This window comes from Sardina pilchardus, chromosome 12 (assembly GCF_963854185.1).
Source record: "Sardina pilchardus chromosome 12, fSarPil1.1, whole genome shotgun sequence".
Taxonomy (NCBI): domain Eukaryota; kingdom Metazoa; phylum Chordata; class Actinopteri; order Clupeiformes; family Clupeidae; genus Sardina; species Sardina pilchardus.
Window position 1 is genome coordinate 17,935,101 of NC_085005.1, and position 10,674 is coordinate 17,945,774.

Consider the following 10,674-nt stretch of genomic DNA (forward strand, 5'->3'; position numbering starts at 1 on the left):
GCCCCGCATTGATGAGTTGGTGGAGAGGCTGGGCAAAGCGAGGTACATGTCCACATTGGATTTGTGTAAGGGCTATTGGCAGGTGGCCATGACACAGAGAGCCAAGGAGCTCACAGCGTTTCGTACACCATATGGACTCTATCACTTCAATGTTATGCCTTTTGGGCTGCAGGGGGCGCCAAGCTGTTTTCAGCGACTTATGGACCAGGTCCTACAGGGCACGAGTCGTTTTGCCGCGGCATATCTTGATGATGTGGTCATCTTCAGTGAGACTTTTCAAGACCACTGTGTCCACCTACAGCAGGTGCTGCAACGCATTAAGAAGGCTGGGCTCACCATCAACCCCAAGAAGTGCATGCTGGCCCAAAAAGAGGTCAGGTATCTGGGCTTCGTCATTGGGGGAGGAGTCATCCGTCCTCAGCTGGAAAAGGTGGAGGCCATCCAGAACTGTTTGCTGCCCACAACAAAGAAAAAGGTGAGATCATTCTTGGGTTTGGTGGGATGGTACAGAAGGTTCATACCTAATTTTTCGGCAAGAGCTGCTGTACTTTCAGATCTCACCAAGGCAGTGGCTCCCAACAAGGTGATATGGACGGAGGAGGTCCAGCAGGCGTTCCAGGACCTGAAAGAGGCGGTGTGTGGAGATTCGGTGCTGCTGAGTCCAGACTTTGAGCAGCCGTTCATCCTCCAAACCGACGCTTCGGGAGTGGGCCTTGGAGCAGTGCTTCTGCAGGAGGTGGATGGTGATCGCAGGCCGGTTGCCTTCCTGAGCCGTAAGCTGTGTCCCAGGGAGACCAGATACTCAGCAGTGGAGCTGGAGTGTCTCGCAATCAAGTGGGCTTTGGATTCACTCCGGTATTACCTGCTGGGACGACATTTCCTGTTGGAGACAGATCACCGCGCACTACAGTGGCTGGACCGGATGCGTGACACGAACTCCCGGATTACCAGGTGGTACCTGTCTCTCCAACCCTATTCCTTCACCGTCCGCTACAGGCCAGGAGCAATGAACAAGGCTGCAGATTACCTGTCCCGCATACCAGAGGATGTGGGTTAAGGAGTGTCTAGTGGTACCCGGATATTGGGATGGGGTGCTTGATTTCTCCTCCTGCTACGACATGCGTCGTCTGCGGAAGGGGGGGGAAATGTCACGGAGCTAACCTCCGTGGCCATAAGGACGGTGAACATGAAAGACTCACAACATGATTTTAACAAACTGTTTATTATTGAGTGACTATGTTCATGTAATGTAAGACTGGTGACACGGACAGTCGCGGGAAACCGCACACGGGATTTAATGGCGACGGCATCTGCAAACACAAACAAACATACAACAACGCATCAGTTACTTCTGCTCGCGGTGGGCAACGAAGTAGAAGTAGAAACGGACAATTATGCACATACATCTCATTCATTACATTGACAAGCAATACAGGGAAAAGGACTTTGTACAGACTTACCGTGGAAGCTGCCGTCGTGCAGTCAGTTCACGGGACAATGAGAGAACACGAGAGGGGTGCGCGAGGGATACTTCCGTGTTCCCCTTGCGTGGCTTTGCGTCACTCATACCATCTCACTTAAAGTGAGAGGGGGACTTTTCCGTTGTAATTGTCAATTCATTGTTTGGTGGGAAATAAGGGATATTATGTAGTTGTAATGTGATTGTCTTATAATATAATTGTCTTGTTTCATGAAGGTACATGTGTAGCAAAATGTTTATTAAGAAAGGCCATGGTTGTTACATAATTGATTCATTGGAAGTAATGGTTGCTGCTGGGCTATTGAAAGGCCTGAGTTTTGGAATGGTTGGGCAGTCTATGTTTGATTGAGCTGTGGGGAGCACCATAGACTCAACAGTGCTTTGATGGTTTATTAGTATTATGAGTTTATTATCGGATCCTGTTTATGACCAGTATTTTGTTTTCTTTCTATTATGAGTTATATTTTTTGATTATTGATTTAGAACTTATTCTTTATGACATCTTTTTGCTGAATAAACCGAGGAAGCCCTCATTTGGCATCTTATCCGACGCAGCCTTCCTGCTTTCCACCACACCGCACAGCTATCCTGCTCACAAGGAGTATTCTCCGAAGTTGGTCTTCAACTTGTGTAAATGGCTGTACACAAGTCTGACTGTGGACATGACATGACACGAGTGGCATGTTCATATAAATATACTCATGGACATGTGTACTTATTTACCGATATTTATATAGAAAAAAACACTTCTAAAAAGTCTAAATCATTTTCTAAAATTGGAAATAAGTCAGATGTCAGACATGGCGAGTGTCGCTGTGGTGACTGTTGGTGTGTTTTTAGTCTGTCTTCCTCTTGTGAGAATGTTAGCGCTGCTGCTATCCCGCAGTTCTGGCTAGCGGAGACCTTAACTGACCCTGTATGGGCCGGGGCATCTGAGGACAGCGGACAGTTTACACACACACACACCGGCCTCGCTGTGACTTTTCATCCAAATCTCCTGCTTGCTTCTTCGGACCAGTAGCCAAAAAACTCACAGCCTCTACTTTTTTTTAGCTCCCTGACACACTCTCAGTGTGTGTACAGTATGCAGTGTGTGCGTGTGTGTGTATGTGTATGTGCAATCATGTGTTTGTTTGTGTGAGTGTGTGTGTGCTGTGTGTGTGCATTTTTATATGTCAGTGGTGTGTGTGTGTGTGTGTGTGTGATATATGTTTATTTGTGTGGATATGTTCCTTGAGTGAATGTGTCCATGACAGCCATAAGTGCTTTTGCATAAGTCGGTGATCCCCTATCCTGATTTAACCCTAGCTTTATGGACTGGTTCTGATCAAGAAAACATCTGGGGCCGGGTGTCCTCCACTGTCTGTGTGTGCTTTGAGGACAACCTGAAAGGTTCCCAGATGTTTCGTCTGTGAAGAGGAGCTTCCTTCACTGTCTGTATCAGTTTCCTATAGAAGCGCTCACATCTATTTGAAAATTTGCAGTGTCCCTTTGATCTGAACTTCCGTGTAAGGTTTTGTTGTCATTGGACAAGCCTGGGAAAAGGAAAACACAAGTATTTTACAATTGTTTGCCCACATTTTCAAAAATTCTGCGCCTATTTTTCAAAACTCTACACACAAAACCCATAATTGCTCACACAAATTGCAAAATGCCTCAAATCTCCAGCAAAATGACACACAACATTCAAAATGTAATAGTAAACACATCTCTATCACAGCAAACATTCGCCTCACACTTTTGTCATAATGTGACATTTTGAATACATCAAGTAGGCCTACAAAATGTTTTGCAAAATGTGTTTTACAGTTGGAAATTTAAATCAGAGTATGTTGTAGCTTATTATCTGGTGTTCTTGGCTGAAGAGTTGAATGAATGGCTTGGCTGATTTGGATTTGAATGAATGTTTGGAACTAATCTGGCACTTTTAGTGATTCCCCAATGAATATTTCCAGTAGTGTAGTGATTTTGATTTGAATGAATGTTTGGAACTAATCTGGTACTTTTATTGATTCCCTAAACATTACTGCGGTCAGTTGAAGACAGTTGGTAACTCGGCTAGTGAGGGGGGTTCGGGGTCATGCTCCCCTGTTAGAACATTTAGAAAAACAACCGCTTAAATTATGACTTCTAAATTTTGTGGAAAGAAATTAACAGATTGAGACTTACAAACATGCCATAACCATCAATAGATTCGAGGCATCTGCTGTGAAAAAACTTGCCAATTACAAAGCATGATTATTGCAGCTCATACCTAGAACAGGTCACAAAAACCTAAGTATAGAAAGGAGTCATAGTCATAGGAAAAAAACATAAATGTTTTCCCTTAATCTTTAGGCATGGATTAGTTTTATTGATCTAGGCTACTTGTCAGCCCAAAGCCATAAAACCCTTAAAAGGTTGTTGTTTTGGAATACATGTTTTGAAAAGATTTATAGTTTTTCTTATTTTGGTGCTTTTCACAAATCAATAATGTTTGCACAACAAGTACATCTCTCAAAACAATTACAAAACTGCACCAAATAGTGTATTATCAGCAAAAGTATCATCTTGTATCTGTCAGTGCAATCAAAAGAACAAGTCCTTAGACCATTGTTAGAATATAATAATTTCTGTGTTGTCAATATGACAGTTGATTCTGTAAATATTGTCAAATGTGCAATATACCATTATTTTGTTTGTGGCATATTCAGTCTTATGTGGATTATTCAGCATGGAACGAGTATAGTGCATTTTGACCAACAAGACATTGACATTGGATATGTACAAAACAGTAGACATTTATACACCAAGGCCTTCATAATATATGTAATACTTTAAGGGGACCCCCCCCCCCCCCCCCCCCCCTTCATATTCAACTATGCTCAAAATAAGTCAGTTAATTGCACATTTCTCACAGTCAAGGACATGGTTGAAACTGTAAGAATAGCTTGCAAGGTTACAAAACCGGCACAAACAGGTCTTTTTCTTTAAAAAGACTTCCAGGCATTTTTTTGTGAAAACTACCCCCACTCAAACATAACCACACACACAGTTGACCTTGGGTGTTGCCATTTATGAAGAAATAAAAACAAAAAAACTGCTGATCAAACTCTAAACTCTGGCTTTTGTCTGTGATATCCAGCTATCAGTGTGGCCTGTCATTGACTCATCATCTCTAAATCAGACATATTCTACTGTAGAAGACAATAAAAGGCAAACTGGTAACAAAATCCACATTATACATTTAATGTGTGCAAATACAATTTTGGTAACCTCAAAACCTCAGCCCAGGCAACACTGAGCCGAACCCCTTTAATCTCTGGCGGTTCCTAATGAGGTCCCCGGATCCCAGGTTGGGAACCACTGTTCTAGGGTGATGCGTGTGTTCTGTGCTGCTGGGCCCCGGGTTCTGTGTGTTCTAGGGTGATGCGTGTGTCCTGTGTGGTGTGTGGTGTTCTGCGCTCAACCGAAGCCGGGCCAGTGTGGCCCCCTCAGAGCTGCTGCTTTCAGGACTTTGCATCATCTCTCCCGGTGCTGCGGTTGAGGCCATGAGCAGTCAGTGCCAGCTCCACTTTTACTCTAACAAGTGTTTGTTTTGGCTTTTGATTAAGCATCGAGGACACTGTCCTCGTGAGACCCCCACTGTTTACATCTCTTTCAAAACAAAACTCTCCTCTCATTTCAGGTTTTGCTCTTGGCTTTCTCTGTAACAGCCGTGCTTTCTGAAAAGAGCTGAAAATGCACGACAGGTGCATCTAGAAAATTATATTAAAATAAATATTCTGGAAAAGTCCATTGCCCTCCCCAGAAAGAGAAAAAGGAAACCATTGCCGGTGTTTTGACTTGATTAGCTGAGCTCTTCTAAGGTTGACATTTCTGTATTATAAATTCCTTATTCTAATATTTTGAGATAGGCCTACTGAATTTTTGATTTCCATAAGCTATAAACTGTAATACTCAAGATTAGAATAATAAAGATTAAAACAAAAAACAAAAAGGCTTGAAATAATTTCACTATTTCACAAATAATTTCACTAAATTAGTTTCATTTTTACAGGAATTAAATTATGGTCGACAATCTCATTAATGCAGAGACAAAGAGCACCTTTCCCTTCGTATAGTTGTTCTTCAGCTCTGTAGGTGACTGACCACAGAAAAGCCAGACAAGGCCTGCTGGGTAGAGAGTCGGACCGGATCAATTCCCTGATTGGGAGGAAAAATGTTGGTGGGTGGATTGAATATAGCGCTCTCCCAGATTCACATCCACGGCAGAGGGGTGCTTGAGCAAGGCACCTGCACCCCTGGAGGGCCACTGCTTTGAGTATTTGTGTGTGTACTTACTCCTCCTGTTGTGTTGGTCAAATGCATTGGACTGGAGAGTCTCCCTTGAGATGTCCATCTATTACAAAAGCTCAAGAACACATACAAACATACACTGTGATTCAATTTTGGTCTTTCTATAGTGTTTGCTACACTGTAAAAAATGTAACTTGGCATTTGTTATGCAAACAAAAGATTTTCAGTACACAAAACTCAAATACTTCAGTTGCCTTTCCAAACTTGTTATTAACATTAATCTCAACCATTCCAGTGAGTTAACATTGTAAAGTGGAATAGGTAAGTTGACAATACTCAAATTGTCAAGTATCTGGGCTAGAGCGAGATTCTTGAAGTTCACGCATGCGCATTTGTGCCAACTACGGGGATTCCCACAGGAGTAGGAAGGATTGGAAGCGGCGCGAGTCTCAGACAGACAGCCAGGCTTTGGGAATTACCACGTTTGGAAAAGGTAAGTTAATATATTTCTCTCCATTCGGATCAAACTATCTATTAATCTAACCCATAGATGTCAGTATATATTTGAATCTAACCTAAGAATAAGAGGACAGGTAGGTTGCCGGACGTTTTTGAAACAACCACGCAAATATTTTATCATCTGAAACGTCATTGAAAAACCATTGCGTCGTTGGTCAAACTGAATGAGCCAAAAACGTTTTCTTTACCCTCTAACTTAACACAGAATAAGTGTAGCAGGCTACACAGCATTAAATGTTGTGCAACATGACGTTTTAAAAGCTCTAAATTAGCCTACATTTCATTTGATTAACTGGTCATTATTTAGACGTTTAGCCTAGCCATCAGCCTATCAAAAGCTGGTTAAGGAAGCAGCTAGCTAACGTTAATGTTATAACGTTAGCTACAATATGAAGCCCCAAGTTTTCCATGATTTTACAATTTTCATAAAGTTCAAAGATGTGTAACGTGAAGGTATTTGCTGCTTATTGACGTGCAGCACAACTGTAGCTAAGTTTGGTATAAAAACAGTGATAATATCGCCAATATGCCCTTGTTGTGACTTGAATATGGAGTGCTAGTTTGCCTGCTAGTTTGCCAGCTAGCTAGCTATAAACGCACGTGGTTGCGAGGCCATGCACATTTTGCATATAACATTAAATTGTTCATGCCACAGCAAATGGTAGACTACCAAGCAAGCACTTATAGCTAATATGGATAGCTAATAAATAATAGTGTATGGCAGCTAAAATTACTATTTCATATTCTAATAGGATATGTTTTGACTATGTTAAAACTGATAAGAGCATGACAAATGAAGTGACCAAATCACTTTGCAATATTTTAACCCAGAAATACTTATGAGTATTAATATACAGTAATGTTAACATGTATTTCCATCTGATGGCCCAAATTGCTCTAGTTCAAGGTATTGCATATAAAGCATTTTTAAAACTGCCATTTACAATATTATAATAATCTCATTTGTCATTCTCTTTTCTTTCCTCCCCTCAGATACAACTCCCTGCAATGCAGTGCAAGAACTCAAATGGGAGGACCCTCGTCAGTCATTGCCAGCTTGTACACGCTCAAGGAAGAGCTAGGCCCTGCCTCTATCTTGATTGTGTCAGCACCTTTAGGACATCAGGTACCTTGAACTGTCATGTAGCATGCCAGATGTACTAACGTTTGCCTCTTAAAATCGTATTTTCTCTTTCACGACACAGCCTACACTTCCCAATCTGTTAGACTAGGCATTATGTCATATCCCTAACCTACATGCAGTAAATAGTTCAAGTATTCTTTTTAAGTGGATTAGTAGAACCATTAGGCCTACTCTGTCTGTCGCTGCTCGGTGACATCTCTTTGTATCATGTATGATCGCTAAACTTTGATTCTTTTTAATGTTGCAATATTAAACTGCGAACTGCCATTTACAATATTATAATAATCTCATTTGTCATTCTCTTTTCTTTCCTCCCCTCAGATACAACTCCCTGCAATGCAGTGCAAGAACTCAAATGGGAGGACCCTCGTCAGTCATTGCCAGCTTGTACACGCTCAAGGAAGAGCTAGGCCCTGCCTCTATCTTGATTGTGTCAGCACCTTTAGGACATCAGGTACCTTGAACTGTCATGTAGCATGCCAGATGTGCTAACGTTTGCCTCTTAAAATCGTATTTTCTCTTTCACGACACAGCCTACACTTCCCAATCTGTTAGACTAGGCATTATGTCATATCCCTAACCTACATGCAGTAAATAGTTCAAGTATTCTTTTTAAGTGGATTAGTAGAACCATTAGGCCTACTCTGTCTGTCGCTGCTCGGTGACATCTTTTTGTATCATATATGATCGCTAAACTTTGATTCTTTTTAATGTTGCAATATTAAACTGCGAACTGCCATTTACAATATTATAATAATCTCATTTGTCATTCTCTTTTCTTTCCTCCCCTCAGATACAACTCCCTGCAATGCAGTGCAAGAACTCAAATGGGAGGACCCTCGTCAGTCATTGCCAGCTTGTACACGCTCAAGGAAGAGCTAGGCCCTGCCTCTATCTTGATTGTGTCAGCACCTTTAGGACATCAGGTACCTTGAACTGTCATGTAGCATGCCAGATGTACTAACGTTTGCCTCTTAAAATCGTATTTTCTCTTTCACGACATAGCCTACACTTCCCAATCTGTTAGGCTAGGCATTATGTCATATCCCTAACCTACATGCAGTAAATAGTTCAAATATTTTTTTTTAAGTGGATTAGTAGTACCATTAGGCCTACTCTGTCTGTCGCTGCTCGGTGACATCTCTTTGTATCATGTATGATCGCTAAACTTTGATTCTTTTTAATGTTGCAATATTCAACTGCGCTTGTGGTTCAGCTCTGCATGCGCAATTGGCGTTGTACTGGGGGAAAATAACACGTATTTGAAGTACCAATCATAATATGTTGTCAAATATTGAAGTTATGGGAAGTACATAGCTTAAACTGTACGTTTCTTTCGTCCTCCGCCTGTTTCATTTGTACTGGCCAGGAGGGAGGGACGAACGAAACAACACGCATGTTCGCATGAGACAGATGTAGGTTGCTACCGTAATTTCCCAACTATTAGACGCGGCTTATACATTGATTTTGAAGCATTTCTTCAGCTATGAGGTTAATACAAGGTAGCAGTTAATATGGCATTAATATGGTTTTGTTTCTTTTAAATGCATAGAACACTGTTCTGCGGCTTATACACAATGCGGCTTATATGCAGGAAATTACTGTAGTGACAAAATATTAGCTTTCAGTGTATTATGATGTCTGTAAATGACATTTCATTCAAAAGTCCCAGTTCTCCTCCTATGTAATAGTCGTGCAGGGTGCGAAAGCGTGACAGTGCTAGCAACAGTAACTACAGAGGGCGGGACTTCTGGAAGGGTCAATTGCACACTTGTCTGTGGCTGTGTCCATGCCATCGAAGAGGGCAGGCTATGTTTCAATGCATCATGGATAGTGCTTGACTGACCCTAGATTTTTTTTCTTCTTTCTTTCTGCTTGGATTCTCAGGATACTGATGCAGAAGACACCTACACAAGCATCCTCACAGTACTCGAAGATGATGTTGCTGTCAAGTCTCTTCCAATGGTAATCAACATTGCAATCAACCTGGAAGAGACTGTGGTCCTAGAGGACATTTAAGACTTGCCAAAGACTCTTGTACGCCAGTTCGTAAAGCTTACGCTGAAGAGAATGCGTTCTGGATGAGCAGGTGTGAACATCAAGTTCCACAAATACCCTCTGGATCACCTCGAATGTGTAACTAAGGTCCTTTGGACTGTGTGTGTGTGTGTGTGTGTGTGTGTGTGTGTGTGTGTGTGTGTGTGTGTGTGTGTGTGTGTGTGTGTGTGTGTGTGTGTGTGTGTGTGTGTGTGTGTGTGTGTGTGTGTGTGTGTGTGTGTGTGTGTGTGTGTGTGTGTGCGCGCGCGCGGACCTTCAGAGGGAGAAAGACATAATGCAGACTGACACACAGGCAAACACATGCACACACCATACATTTACAAAATGCATTTTTTTGTTTGATATTTAATAACTGCTCTTTATTATTGACACATTTGTGCTTTTCCTGAAAGCTCATGTTTTTGGAGGTGGATCCATTTTTTACTGTTTGTGATCCCAACACTTGTGCTCACAGCGTTAAATCACAAAATAAAACATCTGTTGTGACTGATATGGTGTTTGACTTGTTTTCATTAGTTGTACTAACTTAAGCTCTTCTTACTTCAAATATTGAGTTACTGCTACTTCTAACTTTAGTTCCTCTTAACTTGAAATATTGAGTTCTAGCTAGCTACTTGTACCAACTTAAGCCCCTCTTACTTGAATTATTGAGTTTTTCCTAGCTCTACCAACTTAAGTCCCATTAACTTAACATTTCATGTTCTACTAGTTTAAGTGTATACTTACTTTATTGAGTCCTGCAAATTGAAATATCAAGTTCTGCACACTGCAGTTGAAATAACTTGAAAAAGTCAGTGAAATTGGTTGACTTTTAAATTTCAAGTTCAACTAACTTTTCTTTTTTTACAGTGTAGCTATAGGTAGCAGGGACTTTGGCTAAACTTTTATATTGTTGGAAACTAACCAGACATAACATACTTTCAGCAACTCTGGTAGTCTACTAGTTCTAGCAAAAATATGTTAGTTTATCAAAATGGATTCATAACCTACTTCGTTGAATGTAAGGCTAATTGTTAGTTTAATGAAAGTCTTGCTAGCCCTACCTGAAATAATCTGAAATGTTTAGAAGGGCTTGAACTCAACCAATCAGATTGGTCATTGAGGCAGACTGCCACAATTCGACATATCAAATCGGCCAAAATGAATGCCGACGGCTCCTCCGACTGAGGACAGCACGGGAGTCGGAACACAGTCC

General features: G+C 41.4%; 1 long non-coding RNA gene across 1 annotated transcript; it reads left to right on the plus strand.

The window, feature by feature from the left end:
* Nucleotides 1-6,204: 6,204 nt before the first annotated feature.
* Nucleotides 6,205-9,841, plus strand: LOC134098534 (uncharacterized). Its single transcript, XR_009941066.1, has 5 exons — nucleotides 6,205-6,251; nucleotides 7,271-7,403; nucleotides 7,743-7,875; nucleotides 8,215-8,347; nucleotides 9,309-9,841. It is a non-coding gene; the product is annotated as an uncharacterized LOC134098534 (long non-coding RNA).
* The last annotated feature ends 833 nt before the right edge of the window (nucleotides 9,842-10,674 follow it).